Raw genomic sequence first — 16,647 nt, 5'->3', positions numbered from 1 at the left:
TTTAAAAAAAGGTTATTGCAATGATTCTCACAATTCTGACTTTTTTTCTCGCAGTTGTGCATTTGTATCTCACAGTTCTAAGAAAAAAGTCAGAATTGCATGTTTAAATGGTGCAATTCTGAGAAAAAAAGTCTAAATTGTGAGATAAAAAGTCACAATTACCTTTTTTTTATTCAGTGGTGAAACTTGTTTCCATATTTAAGGGTGTGTTAATTGACTAATATAATTAGTTAGCATAACTAACCTGATATTTCAGCCAGAAATAATCATTCTGTCATCATTTTGGAAGGTTAAAGGAATATTTAAAAGAATGTTTGAAACCAAAGTGTTGCTGGTAGCTGTTTCCGTACTGTAGAAAATAACATGGGAGTCAGTGGCTGCCGGCAACAGTTTGTTTCCCAACATTCTTTGAAATATCTTCTTTTGTGTTCAACGGAAGAAAGAACCTCGTACAGGTTTGACGACAGTAAATGATGACAGAATTGTCATTTTTTGGCTGAATGAATCCTTTAACTAGATTTTCAGTAGCTTGACAGTAATTCCAATGTTTACTTTTAAACTAAGCTAATTTTGCCAAAAATCTCCTAAAGTGTCCTCTCTCATAAATAGAGTTGATTCATTTTAGTGAATCGGATCAAAAATGATTCACCAGTTCACCAAGAGGCATTTTACACCTTGTTTTTTATAACAAAAGATTTCATTAAATGCTGCTGTTTATTTTCTCAGTATATAAAATGACATTTAGCTTGCATTTTAACTTCCATTCTTTAATAGTTTTATTCATCAAGGATGCATTAAATTGATCAAAAGTGACGGTAAAGACATTTATAATGTTACAGAAGATTTTTATTTCAAATAAATGCTGTTCTTTTAAAATCCTTTCTATTCATCACATAATGCTGATATTTCAGTATCATTGATTTATTAATAGTTTTTGATAGTATCTAGGATGAAAATTTTCCATGTTTTTTTTTTCATTTACATTTAAGTTTTAGTAATTTTTGTCATTTTTAATACTTTTTTTAATGTCTACATGTTTATTACATTTTAGTTATTTTAGTAACATAAACTAAACAAGAATGAGAGCTTTTAATTTGCCAACTAGCTTTTTTTAATCACTTTTAAATAGAAGTTATTTCCAACATTCATCAAAGATACATTAGATCGATCAAAAGTGCCAGGAAAGACATTTATAATGTTACAAAATATTTCTAATTTAAATAAATGCTGCTCTTTTGAACTTTATATTCATCTGTGAATCCTAAATGATAAAATGTATCACAGTTTCCACAAAAGCATTAACACTGATAACAATCAAAAATGTTGGTTGAGCAGTAAATCAGCATATTACACTGCAAAATTAGCTTTTCTTACTTAGATTTTTTGTCTTGTTTCCAGCCTAAATATCAAAAAATTCTTAAATCAAGAAGGATTTTCTAAAAAAAAAAAAAAAAAATATTTTCTTGTTTTCAGAAAAAACAAGTCACGTTTTTGCTTAGAACAAGAAAAATAATCTAGCAATGGGGTAAAAAAATAAATAAAATCGAATTATTTTTCTTACCCCATTAGCAGATTTTTTTAGCTTGTTTCAAGCAAAAACAAACTTAATTTTGACTTGTTTTTTTTTCTGAAAACAAGACAATTTTCTCTCGTCTAGAAAATCTTTGATTTAAATATTTTTAAATATTTTTGGCTGGAAACAAGAAAAAAAATCTAAGTAAGAAAAGCATTTTTTTTCCGGTGTAGAATGATTTCTGAAGCATCATGTGACACTGAAGGCTGAAAATTCAGTGGTGCATCACAAAAATAAATTACATTTGAACAGATATTCATATACAAAGCAGCTGTTTTACATTAGAATAATATTTCAAATTTTTTACAGTATTTTTGATCAAAGAAATGCAGCCTTGATGAGCATAAGAGACTTAAACAATCATAATAAATGCTAGTGCTCATTGTTTTCTTGCATTAGTGCCAAAAGCTTTCAGTGTTTATGAGTAATGAATGCATTTGGCCAAGCGTCATTCAGATCAGAATCACTAGTAATTGTGATTTCTATCTATCAGCAGCACTTGAAGGCAGCATTGGTTTGTAAAACAGTCCAGAGCTCGTCTGCTAAAGGTCCTCGATCGCTTTCAGATGCGTTTAGAAGCTCTACACTGCAAAAAATGCTTTTCTTACTAAGATTTTTTGTCTTGTTTCCAGCCAAAATATCTAAAAATTCTTAAATCAAGAAGGATTTTCTAGACGAGTAAAAATTAATGTCTTATTTTCAGAAAAAACAAGGCAAAATTAAGTGTGTTTCTTCTTGAAACAAGCAAAATAATCTGCCAATGGGGTAAGAAAAATAATCTTGTTTTCTGTTTGAAATAAGATTTTTTTTCTTACCCCATTGGCATTTTTTTTTTCTTGTTCTAAGAAAAAATAACTTAATTTTGGCTTGTTTATTCTGAAAACAAGAAAATAATTTTTACTCGTCCAGAAAATCCTTCTTGATTTAAGAATTTTTAGATATTTTGGCTGGAAACGAGACAAAAAATCTAAGTAAGAAAATCATTTTTTGCAGTGTTTATACAACAAAATGGGACCAAAACGAACTAAAACTGAGATTCCCGGCTCCTTTCACTCCTCTACGGCCTTCAGCGCTCTCTCAGTACATAGACCGAACCTCAACATCTCACACCGCACACACTAGAAGATCCTTTATTCAAACGCTTGTTTTCAGCAATAAACTCTGTAGAATGAAGCTCCCAGAAGAGCCAGCGGAGAGATGCGAGCGGTTCGAGCCGTGTGCTTCTCTTCCTTTAGCTCAAACGCGGCTGAACCTGGCCTTCACGTCTCTTCACGTGATCGGGTTCGTTTTGCTGTTTTCCTTTGTTTCTAGATTCTTCTTCTTGATTGTTTTAGCATTTAACGACAGTCGTAGCTGCAGTATATGCCGTAGTCGTTTGAAATTGTCAAGATGTCATATTTTTCTACATGACTGTGTTACTAAACTTTTGACTTGAGGTCAGATTGTTTTATATACAAGTGTTTCACATATAGCAGTATATAGATTATATATAACTATATATATATATATGAATATATCTTATTTTCTGTACATGATATGATTTGAGTCCAGGAGAGCTTGCTGAAGACAGAATAATGCCTCACTGTGCCGCTCCGACACGACATCCGACCACGAGCGCTCCATCCGTGACGAATGTACGAATGCGCTTGCTCACCGTCTCCAATCTCCCTGGTGCTATCGATGACTTCAAACGCTGATATTGATTGCCATTCTTTTGCGCTGAACTTCACTGCACTCCTGGAACATCTTTGATTGTTTCGCTTCTAAAAGGCTGGTAGCGCTTTACGATAACTCTCATCACGAACAAACACTTTATGATGCACTTGTACGTTCGAAAAATGAGAAAAGTAGTGTCGAGGTAGCTTTTACATCTGTTAAAGGAATAGTTTACCCAAAAATGAACATGTGCTGATAATGTGCAGGTCATCCCAGATTAGGTTGAGTTTGATTCTTCATCAGATTTGCATCATTCCATCAATGGATACACTGTAGCGAATGGGTGCCGTCAGAATGAGAGTACAAACAGCTGATAAAAGCATCACAATAATCATCAGTTAACAAGGGTTCCTACAAGGTACTTTTTTGACATTTAAGACCAATGTGTTTATGAAATAAGTGTTACATTTTTTTAATAAGCACATATCGTCATGCAAAATTCACACAATTAAAAAAACACATACCTTTTTTGCCTATTTCAGTTAATGTCATAAAACTATCAAGCTAAACTAGTAGTAGAACTGACAGAGTCCTGTAAACATGGTTGAAGACGCAAAAAGAGGAACAGATGAAATGAATCAATTGAGTGAGTCATTTACACTGCAGCCACTCCGATTGATTCAAACTCGTGACTTCAAGCGATTCACTTGCAAAAAGCAGATTCATTCATTTTTTAATTTCAGCATCACTTGTAATGATTCAAAAACTTTTGAAAAACATTGCATTGCAACATTATTCACTATTTCAATTATTTCAGTACTCCAAACGAATCACGTGTCATGAATCATTTGATTCAGATTGGGCTTCAAATCTCGTATCGCGAATCATTTGATTTAGATCTGAACTTCAGATAGGGGTTTTGAATAATTCTTCATATTGAGAAATTCACAAACCGCGCTCCGAGATGATTCACTAATCATTATTTAGATCGGGACGTCAGAGCCCATATCATGAATCTTTTGATTTAGATCTGAACTTCAGAGTGGGTTCTTGAATCATTCTGTGAATTGAATCATTTAATCACTATTTAGATCGGGACTTCGGAGCACGAATTGCAAATCATTTGATTCAGATCGGGCTTCAAATCTCGTATCACGAATCATTTGATTTATATCTGAACTTCGGAGTGGGTTCTTGAATCATTCCGTGAACTGAATGATTTGCGATTCTGAAACGATGATTCGCGAATCATTATTCAAATCAGGACTTTAGAGCATTAATCACAAATCATTTGATTCAGATCGGGCTTCAGAGCATATATCATGAATCTTTTGATTTAGATCTGAACTTGTTTGCAAATATTTTGCTTTAAATTGAAACCTAGTAGCATGAATCACTTGATTCAGATCAGAACTTCGGAGTGGATTCTTGAATCATTCCACAAACTGAATAATTTGCGATTCTTGAACCGCTCTCGGATCTGAATTGTTGATGATTCGCGAATTACTCAAAAATAAGGACTTTGGAGCATTAATCATGAATCATTTGATTCAGATCGGGACTTTGGAGCAGTTTTGTGAACCTTTTTTTTTTTCAGATTTTTTTTTTTGTCAGATTTTTTTTTTTTTTTTCAGATTTTTTTTTTTTCAGATTTTTTTTTTTCAGATTTTTTTTTGTCAGATTTTTTTTTTTTTTCAGATTTTTTTTTTGTCAGATTTTTTTTTTTTTTCAGATTTTTTTTTTTTTTAAGTAGAAAACATTAAACCAAATGTGAGATCTCTGAAGCCCTTGAAAATCAAAAAAGTGGTGCTTGAAAGTCCTAGAATATTACTTTACAGCATCTGTACGAACCCTGGTTAACCTCTTGAGAAGAAAAAAGCTGAAACAAATCCATCATTGAGACGTTTTTAACTCAAATAGGAGTCCATAATCCATATTAACGCATCCTCCAGTGAAAAAGTGGTCTGGTCTGAATCAGGAGAGAAATCTGCACAGATCAAGCACCGTTTACAAGACAAAACAGCTGTGAACAAATATGTGGCTGGATTTTGATGTGAGAGACAACAGGAGATGGACTTGTATTTGAGTTAAAAGCGTCTTTGATGATGGATTTGTTTCAGTTTTTGTCTTCTCCAGATATTAACTGATGGACTGGAGTGCTGTGGATTATTGTGATGCTTTTATCAGCTGTTTGGACTCTCATTCTGACGGCACCCATTCACATCCATTGGTGAACAACTGATGGAATGATACTTTTCTACAAATCTGATGAACGAACAAAGTTATCTACATCTTAGATGATGATGTAGATGTGCATACGGCCTTTTATTCACATTCTGACGGCACCCATTCACTGCAGAGGATCTATTGGTGAGACAGTGATGGAATGACACATTTATTTTGCTATTAAATGTCATCTTTTCAGATCAGATGTAGATGAGTTTGTTTCTTCATCAGATTTGTAGAAATGTGTCATTCCATCACTTGCACATCAATGGATGTGAATGGGTGCCGTCAGAATGAGAGTCCAAACAGCTGATAAAAACATCACAATAATCCACAAAACCACTCCAGTCCATCAGTTAACATCTTGAGAAGACAAAATCTGAAACAAATATGTGGCTGGATTTTGATGTGAGAGACAACAGGAGATGGACTTGTATTTGAGTTAAAAGCGTCTTTGATGATGGATTTGTTTCAGTTTTTGTCATCTCCAGATGTGAACTGATGGACTGGAGTGCTGTGGATTATTGTGATGCTTTTATCAGCCGTTTGGACTCTCATTCTGACGGCACCCATTCACATCCATTGATGAGACAGTGACGGAATCACACATTTCTACAACTTTCATCCTAATCTTGAATGTCCTGAGAGTGTGAAAATTAAGTCCAGTGTAAAAATGTTCCTGGTGAAAGTTATTCCCATAAAGCGCTGCCGGATAAAAAGACACGGATTGATATGTAGATGACTAATCGTTACACGTATGCCTGCACACCTCGCACTGTGCATCTCCGAGCATTATAAGCTAAGCACTTGACAAAGCTTTGTATTGCAGGGTTTAGAGACAGAATAGCTCTACTTTACCTCACAAGCTGTAGAAGACACCTCAGTTTATGACCGTATTTTTTAGCCGTTCGGATTGTTTTTCGCTCGTTCTAAATTGTCGTGTTCCCTTGACGTTACGAGATGCGACGCATACACAGTGGGTACGGAAAGTATTCAGACCTCCTTAAATGTTTCACTCTTTCTTATATTGCAGCCATTTGCTGAAATCATCGAAGTTCATTTTTTTCCTCATTAATGTACACACAGCACCCTATATTGACAGAAAAACACAGAATTGTTGGCATTTTTGCAGATTTCTTGAAAAAGAAAAACTGAAACATCACATGGTCCTAAGTATTCAGACCCTTTGCTGTGACACTCATATATGTGACCCTGGACCACAAAACCAGTCTTAAGTCACTGGGGTATATTTATAGCAATAGCCAAAAATGCATTGCATGGGTCAAAATTTTAGATTTTTCTTTTATGCCAAAAATCATTAAGAAATTAAGTAAAGTTCATGTTCCATGAAGATTTTTTGTAAAATTCCTACTATAAACATATCAAAATGTAATTTTTAATTTGTAATATGCATTGTTAAGAACCTAATTTGGACAACTTTAAAGGTGATTTTCTCAGTCTTTTTGATTTTTTTGCACCCTTAGATTTCTGATTTCAAATAGATGTATCTCAGCCAAATATTGTCCTATCCTAACAAACCATGCATCAATGAAAAGCTTATTTATTGAGCTTTCATATGATGTATACATCTCAGTTTTGTAAAATTTAACCTTATGACTGGTTTTGTGGTCCAGGGTCACATATTTAACTCAGCTGCTCATCGTTGAGATGGTTCTGCACCTTCATTTGAGTCCAGCTGTGTTGGATTATACTGATTGGACTGGATTAGGAAAGCCACCTGTCTATATAAAACCTTACAAATGAACTTAAATGATTTCAGCAAATGGCTGCAATATAACAAAGAGTGAAACTTTTAAGGGGGTTTGAATACTTATACTGAATCCGTAGCCACTGCACATGCAATACACTGCAAAAAATGCTTTTCTTACTAAGATTTGTTGTCTCGTTTCCAGCCAAAATATCTAACAATTCTTAAATCAAGAAGGATTTTCTAGACGAGTAAAAATGAATGTCTTATTTTCAGAAAAAACAAGTCAAAATTAAGTGTTTCTTCTTGAAACAAGCAAAATAATCTGCCAATGGGGTGAGAAAAATAATCATGTTTTCTGTTTGAAATGAGATTATTTTTCTTACCCCATTGGCAGATTATTTTGCTTGTTCTAAGAAAAAATAACTTAATTTTGGCTTGTTTTTTCTGAAAACAAGAAAATAATTTTTACTCGTCCAGAAAATCCTTCTTGATTTAAGAATTTTTAGATATTATGGCTGGAAACGAGACAAAAAAATCAAAGTAAGAAAATCATTTTTTTTAAAGAATTTTTAAGCAGCTCTTTTCCATGCAAAGACAAATCCAGTCGTGAAAAAATCCATATGCACTATATTTCAAATTGTACGATGCTTTACGTCACTATGCACTGAATCTTCGCCACCAATCACGTTCATATTAAAAATGCTGCATTGGTGCGTGGCACCACGTTTAACGCCATTAACACTAAAACGCCACCGGATTGTAATGTTCGACGCGTGGAGAAGAGCTGCGTGAAGACAGTGATCTTTAGGCGATCCGCTGCTTTACTCTGGACATGCTGCTTCCCTCAACTAGTTCTCTGAGACTGAGAAACGCTCATTGAACGTCTGTGTGTTAGACATGGCCATCTACGCTTCACACGGACAATCCGTGGCGTTCTGTAGCAGAAAATCCACCTCTAGAGCCGGACAGTTTCTACGTCTTCCAAGCGAGCTCCAGTAACGCTGTTCCACTCCCATTCTCCACCTCAGGTTTACTCTAGTCCAAGTTTACAAGCGTCGCTAGCAGGGTTAGGACCGTCCAGCGTGTGCCTGCATCGCCGTCCACAGGGGTTTTCTCTCTCAGAGGTCAGCGGGAATGGCATTTCCAGCGCAAACCTGTCTTCGCTCCGTTCGGTTCCTTTCGGTAAACGGCGGCCGGGAATCGGTCGTGTTCATCCTGAGGGACTTTGTAGGACTTTTGTATGACGTAGTCCCACACTGGATGGCGTGAGAAACTCTTGATCGTTCAACTGTTTGGATTGTTGTCGGTTTTGTTCTTTTGGAGTGAGATGTGACGATGCTGCACCTTGTGTTTGACCCACTGAATAAAACCTCGATCTCAGACAAGAGTCCTGACCTTTGACCTTACCACTGCCACAATGCACTTAAACCGCTTCCTCACAGCGGACCGCTCCAAACTGATGCTTAAACCCAAGGTGCACTGACAATCACAAATCATGACATGAATAAAAGTGATCTTTGCATACATACAGATTGTTTCGGGTTCATTCTTTACATTTATGTTCAGATGCAATTATACAGTGCCTTGCGAAAGTATTCATACCCCTTTCACATTTTGTTATGTTGCTGCCTTATGTTAAACTACTTTAAATTACTTTTCTCCCACATCAATCTACTCTCCCTACTCCATAATGGCAAAGCAAAAATAGGTTTTTAATATTTGTGCAAATTTATTAGCAATAAAAACTGAAAAGATCACGTTGCATAAGTATTCATACCCTTTTCTGGGAATGTTGTCTACACAATTGTTGTTTTTAAAACTTTAAAGCATTGATCATACCTTTATTATTGCTAGGGTCAGTTTAGTAGTGTGTGTATATTAGTAGGGACATGTCATAGTGTCTTTATTCAATTCTACACCCTTGAAAATCCTAACAAGCTATAGTTATCTGCTGAAATATGAAACGATTAAATATCAGATTCATATATTCACCCAAATTCCATGAAAAGCGTATGGATGTGATTTTAATGTAAGTCAGACGTCCAAGTGAGTTGATGATTTTGTCTCTTTTGAGAAAGGATAATTCCCGTGTTTGCCACAATGGTAAATTTTGGTCAGATTTTTTAATGTTCATCCTGATAAGAATCTAATTCAAGTCACGATTTGATTCAAAAGACTCTGAAGGTCCGATCTAAATCAAATGATTCGCGAACCATTGACTCCCTCCATAAGGAGGAAAGTCTCAAAAGGCAATTGCAAAAGAAGCTGGATGTGTTCAGAGGAAGGAAAAAATGTGGCTGGAAAAGGTGAACGAGTGTAGCCTTGAGAGGATTGTCAAGCAAGGGCTGTTTAGAAATCTGGAGGAGCTTCATAAGGAGTGATGCACCACATACAGACGTCTGCATGACAGCGGCTACAGCTGGAGAATTCACTCCTGAACCAAAAACAACCTCAGAAGCGTTTGTGCTGGGCTGAGGAGAAAAAGTACTGGTCTGTTGGCCAAATTTTGCATTTCATTTGGAAATCAAGGTCCAAGAGTCTGGAGGAAGAGCGGAGAGGCACAAAAGTCAAGCTGCTTCAAGTCCACACTGCAAAAAATGCTTTTCTTACTAAGATTTTTGTCTCGTTTCCAGCCAAAATATCTAAAAATTCTTAAATCAAGAAGGATTTTCTGGACGAGTAAAAATTATTTTCTTGTTTTCAGAAAAAAACAAGCCAAAATTAAGTTATTATTTCTTAGAACAAGCAAAATAATCTGCCAATGGGGTAAGAAAAAAAATCTTATTTCAAGCAGACAACTAGATTATTTTTCTTACCCCATTGGCAGATTATTTAGCTTGTTTCAAGCAAAAACACACTTATTTTGACTTGTTTTTTCTGAAAATCAGACATTAATTTTTACTCGTCTAGAAAATCCTTCTTGATTTAAGAATTTTTAGATATTTTGGCTGGAAACAAGACAAAAAATCTAAGTAAGAAAAGCATTTTTTGCAGTGTGTCATCTGCTGCTGTGGCTCCATTGTCTTTTATTGAGTCCACAGTCAACGCAGCTGTCCACCAGGACATTTCAGAGCACTTCATGCTGCCAACAAGCTTTTTGGAGATGATGATTTTATTTTCCAGCAGGATTTGGCCAAAACTACCAGTAGCTGGTTTAATAGCCATGGAATAACTGCACTTGATTGGCCCGCAAACTGGCCTGACTTAAACCCCATTGAAAATCTCTGGGCTATTGTCAAAAGGAAGATGAGGGAGCAGAGACCTCGAAATGCAGACGAGCTGAAGGCCAATATCAAAGCAGCTTGGGCTCCGTAACACCTCAACTGTGGCAAAAGCTGATGCTGGAATTAGTGCAAAAGAGGCCCAACAAAGTACTGAGGACATAATACAGTACATTAACTCACTTTCAGAAAGTGAAACTTTTTTTTTATTATTGTTCACATGAAATATTCAAATTTTGTGAAATACTGGATTTGGTTTTTCTTGTCTTTAATCCATAATCATCAAAATTGAAACAAATAAAGCCTTGAAATATTTCACTTTGTGTGTAGTGAACTAATATAACACACAAGTTTTACCTTTTGAAACAAATTATTGAAATAAATGGACTTTCCCTCCGTATTCTAATTTTTTGGCCCATTCCTATAATAATGAATGAGCTTTGGCAGATGAGATTGCATGAGTTCACCGCTAGAGGCCGCTGCCGCTTTATTAATCATTACCATTAACATCAACAATTGTGCCTTTAAATAATCAAAATGTTAAATAAATCTCAGGGGAACTTCAAATAAGCTAATGTTTTAGATCAACCCGTTCCGGTGGACAGAAAGGTCAGCGAGTCCCTAAGTGAGTCGGTTCGCGATTCAGTCTGAATCACTGAATCGTTTGAAGGAGATTTTTTCACGCTGTAAAATAGTACTCGAATACTTCAGAACGCTGAGAACAAATTAAGCGATAAAGTGGAATATTTACCCGCAAACTCCTACAATGAATGTGCAAAAAAACCATCCAGAAGAAGGACTTTATTAAGTTGAACACCGACATGTGCAGCATTCGAGTCACTGCAGGTAAAGACAATCAAAACTGAAAACTAAACCCAACTCTGTTACCAATTACCATCATTGTACTATGTTTTTACCACAGTGGACCATATGTGACCCAGGACCACAAAACAAGTCATAAGGGTGAATTGAGAATAAATAAGCTTCCTTTGTTTGGGTTTGTTAGGATAGGACAATATTTGGCTGAGATACAACTATTTGAAAATCTGAAATCTGAGGGTGCAAAAAATCCAAATATTGCTGCCTTTAAAGTTGTCCAAATGAAGTTCTTAGCAATGCATATTAACAGTGTTGGGGGTAATGCATTAATAATATCACTTTTTCCAAGTAAATAGTAAAGTAATGCACTACTTTTTAATTGACAAGAAAATATCGGAGTTACTTTTTCAAATCAGTAACACCAGTTACTTTCCACTCATTTATTGATGAAAAGCTCTCCTGTCCTCATGTTGAGAGAAATCAAGAGTAAGATGTTACTTTAGTTCTAGAATAAATGTGAACATGCATTAATTCATCTCACTCACTAAAAAACAGATACAGTGTTCTTCAACACAAATTCAACACAAACCTGCAATAATTAAATATGTTCAATAATACAAATATCCTTTATGTATTTAATCCCATTTTATTAACTGATGTCTTTGCTGCCGACCTTCGATGATCCAATTCATCCATACTAATAAGCAGAAATTCCTCAAGATAATCTAACATTTGTTTTCCTCTTTTTTATTGCTGAAGAGTTGACATTTGTTCTTCTGCGGTCTACTGTACTGATGTCAATATACTTTGCTCTAAACCTGAGGATTTTGCTGTGAAAAGGCTTTTATATTTGACAAGAATAAAACAAACAACAAACAAACAAGCAACATGCTCAGATTTTAAAAGTAATGCAAAAGTATCGTAACGCATTGCTTTCCATAAAAAGTAACTAAGTAACGTCATTAGTTACTTTTTTTATGGGAGTAACGCAACATTGTAATGCATTACTTTTAAAAGTAACTTTCCCCAACACTGCATATTACTAATCAAAAATTAAGTTTTGATATATTTACGGTTGGAAATTTGCAAAATGTTTTGATGGAATATGATCTTTACTTAATATCCTAATGATTTTTGGCATAAAAGAAAAATTGATCATTCTGACTCATACAATGTATTGTTGGCTATTGCTACAAATATACCTGTGCTACTTAAGACTGGTTTAGTGGTTCAGCGTCACATATTGTTGAAAAATAATTAAGAGAACATTTAATTGAATCTTTTGGAGAAAATGTAAACATGCAAAATCATCAGAACATAATGTTTAACACATTTAATGCATTTGTACACACTGTATGCTGTGTTGTTACTTTAAGGATGACCAGCAGCTGACCTGAGCCAGTGTGAGAGTGTTTGAGGTCAGAGGTCACTGTCATTTGCCCTTTCAGGTCAGTGCTTCAGTAATTTACTGAATATTTGTGTTTCACTTTCTTTCTTTTTTTTACGTATTTTATGTAAAAATGTACATTCGGTCATTGTATGCATCTAATTGTTAAACATTACAAACTTTTGGGTTGCAGTGTTTAATTAGAATTTATGGTGCTACATTGTATCTGCATCATATTAAGATTGTTGCAAAAGACAAAGTAACGAAAATCTAAAAGGATACTGATATCGTTTTAATAATTGTTGAGTTACAGTCACACAAATCTTAGAAAAAGAGTACTTTTGGCAATACGATCTATAAAAAAATATATGCAAAGTGACTCACATTTTGGTTTTGATCACTGAAAATGTAATGAAATGAAATGAAATCTCTATATCTCTGGAACTGAACCATATAGGGACTTACAAATGAAGATCCTAAAAGAAAAGAATGTTAAGAAGCAGAATCCAAAAGGATATTGAGATATCTTTACAATTTCCTGAGTGACAGGTATACAAACTTTAGGGGAAAAAACATGAAAAGTGATTCACCATTAGTATATAATGCAACAAAATTGCTAACTTCACCAGATTTGACCAATAGAGCTACTAATCTCAGTGTGAAAATAACATCACGATGCTGCCAGCTTTCTGAAGTCTTTATCATTCAATTTCAAGTGATTTTGACCAGGCAAGTTTATGAAATTGTGATGATTTGACATGAAATGACTCTATTACAAAGCTTATTTTAAAAGCACATATTTAAAACATTTTATTTATTTATTTTATATTTCCTGTATCAGTTTTATTTTATGTAATATTTTAGCAATTTTATTGTTCTTTGTTTTTTGTCGGTTTTTATGTTCTTTATTAAATGTTTCAAATTTTTGTTCTATTAAATTCAATTTTAGTTCATCAAGTTAAACTAAATGCAAATCAGAAATGTTGCTTTGGCAACTAGCTGAAATATTATTTATTTTATCAATTTATTTTATTTTAAGTTTTGTGCTGTTTTTAGTTAATGGCCCTGTCACGGACTCACAGAACAGTGTCTGGTCCTGACGTTGCGTTAAAGACGGGTTATCTGATGCTTTCTCTAATGAATCAGCTGCTGATAACGAGGTCAGAATGAATGGCTGCCATCTGCTCACCCTTGACCTGCTTTACTTCAGTTTTACTGTCATTCAGAGCATTCTTCAGATTCTTCTCTTCTGTCCCACAGCAACTGTTTTGTTTCGGAAAGTAGGACACAGTCAAGGCTATTTATTAAAATAACTATTTCTTCTTATTTCTTCTTATCATGTACACTGCTGCTCAAAAGTTTGGGATCGGTAAGATTTTCAATGTCTCTTCTGCTCATCAAGGCTGCATTTATTTGATCAAAAACACAGTAATGTTGTGAAATATTATTGCAATTTGAAATACTTTTTTTTTTTAAATGCACTTTAACATATCATTTATTCCTGTGATGCACAGCTGAATTTTCAGCATCATTACTCCAGTCTTCAGTGTCACATGATCCTTTAGAAATCATTCTAATATACTGATTTATTATTAATGTTGGAAACAGTTGTAATGCTTCATTTTTTTTTTGCTGAATAAAAAGTTAAAAAGAACAGCATTTATTCCAAAAAGTATTTAATATCACTGTGCATCAATTTAACACACCATTGCTATAAATAAAAATATTAATTTCTTTTAAATAAAGAAAGAAAAAAATGTACCGACCACAAAGTTTTGAACGTTAGTGTATTTTGTTACAAAAGGTTTCTATTTTAAATAAATGCTTTAAAGGTTTGTGTGATGCTGAAGACTGCAGTAATGATGCTGAAAATTCAACTTTGCATCACAGGAATAAATTAGATTTTAAAGTATATTAAAAAATATTATCCAAATTTTTTAAATTCCAATAATATTTCACAATCTTACTGTTTTTCCAATATTTCTAATCAAATAAATGCAGCCTTCATGAGCATAAGAGACGTCTTTAAAAACATTAAAAATCTTTCGATCCCACTTTTGAGCAGCAGTGTATCTACATTAGAGTCTTATCCTACATCTTTTGTTGTTGAATGAATGTTAACACTTCATTTTGGTGGACGTTCTACTAACTAAAAGTAACTTTGCAACTGTGTCAACTAACTCTCTTTAGGTTAGGGTTAGTAAAATAACCTTTTGGTGGTTTTCTCTATACTAAAAAGGCATTGAACCCATTTAAGTCATGAAATATATCATTTTTAGCTGCTGTTGTTGTTGTTTTTTACTTAAACATCTTATTTACCTTCAACATTTTTAACACTGTTGGGGAAAGTTCTTTTAAAAGTAATGCGTTACAATATTGAGTTACTCCCTAAAAAGTAACCAATTTCGTTACTTAGTTACTCTTTATGGAAAGTAATGTGTTACGTTACTTCTGCGTTACTTTTTAAATCTGGCCTGGGCTTGTTTGTTTTTAATATAAAAAGTCTATTTTAGTCAAATGTAAAAGCCTTTTCACAGCAAAATCCTCAGGTTTAGAGAAAAGTAAATCTCCGTCTGTACAGTAGACCACAGAAGAACAAATGTCAACTCTTCAGCAATAAAAAAAAAAAAAAGTTCGATTATCTTGAGGAATTTGTGTTTATTAGTCTGGATGAATTGGATCATCGAAGGTCGGCAGCAAAGACATCGGTTCATAAAATGGGATTAAATACATAAAGGATATTTGTATTGTTGAACATATTTAATTATTTGCAGGTTTGCTTGAATTTGTGTTGAAGAACACTGTATCTGTTAGGGTTAGGTGAGTGAGATGAATTAATGCATGTTCACATTTATTCTAGAACTAAAGTCACATCTTACTCTTGATTTCTCTCAACATGGAGACAGGAGAGCTTTTAATCAATAAATGGAGGGAAAGTAACTGGTGTTACTGATTTGAAAAAGTAACTATTTTCTTGTCAATTAAAAAGTAATGCGTTACTTTACTATTCACTTGGGAAAAGTAATATTATGTAACTTGTGTTACCCCCAACACTGCTCATTAATGTCTACAACACAAATTTGTTTTTAATAGATGCTGTATTAATGGTGGTATTGTCTAACGGGGCAGCTTGCAGCATACTTGCAGTAGTGCGCTTGCATTGTGAGGCGTGTAATCCGCGTGCGCCCTAATCCCGGAGCAGGTGGTCTGTGGGGCGTGTGGCGTGGCAGGGGCTCTTCTTGACGCCACTAACACGCGTGTGCACACGCTCGCTCTCATCGACTCACATAATGAGGCCTCGGTGGTCTGAGAGCAGACGGCCGCTGACGCACACGTGCCAGCATTCATACACACAACATCCAAACACACACAGACAGGTGCGCCAGGAAGAGCGGGGTGCAAAACAAGGGTTGGACAGAAAACAATCCCAGCCTCCCCTTGTCTCTGACCGACCCATCTGCTCCGATCTGTGTTTGTGTTTGAGTCTCTTTGTTGCTCATTTACATTTGTGCATCATCAAATAATGCGGGTGTTTAGACATGCACCGCTGCTCAAACCTTTGGCGTGATTGATTTTTTCAATGCCTTTTCTGCTCACCAAGTCTGCGTTTATTTGATCAGAAATGCAGTAGAAAATTATGAAATAGTTTTGTCATTTATAAAAGCTGTTCTCTATCTGAATATCTGTTCAAAAGGAATTTATTCCTGTGATGCAATGTTGAATTTTCAGCATCGTTACTACAGTCTTCAGTGTCCAATGAGCCTTTATAAATCATTCTAATACTGATTTATCTTCAATGTTGGAAACAGTTGTGATGCTGGATATTTCTTTGAAATCTGTACTTTTTATGAATAAAACATTAAAAACAACAGCATTCATTTAAAATATAAATCTTTTCCAACAATGGAAGTATTTACTATCACTTTACATCAATTTAACACATCCTTGCTGAATAAAAATATTTCTTTTTTTTTAAATAAGAAAATTTTGAACAGTAGTGTATATCATTACAGTAGATTTCTGTTTTAAATAAATGCTGTTCTTTTTAACTTTT

This window comes from Garra rufa, chromosome 13 (genome assembly GCF_049309525.1).
Source record: "Garra rufa chromosome 13, GarRuf1.0, whole genome shotgun sequence".
Classification (NCBI taxonomy): domain Eukaryota; kingdom Metazoa; phylum Chordata; class Actinopteri; order Cypriniformes; family Cyprinidae; genus Garra; species Garra rufa.
The sequence above is the reverse complement of the archived record's forward strand: the minus strand, read 5'-3'. Positions refer to the sequence as shown.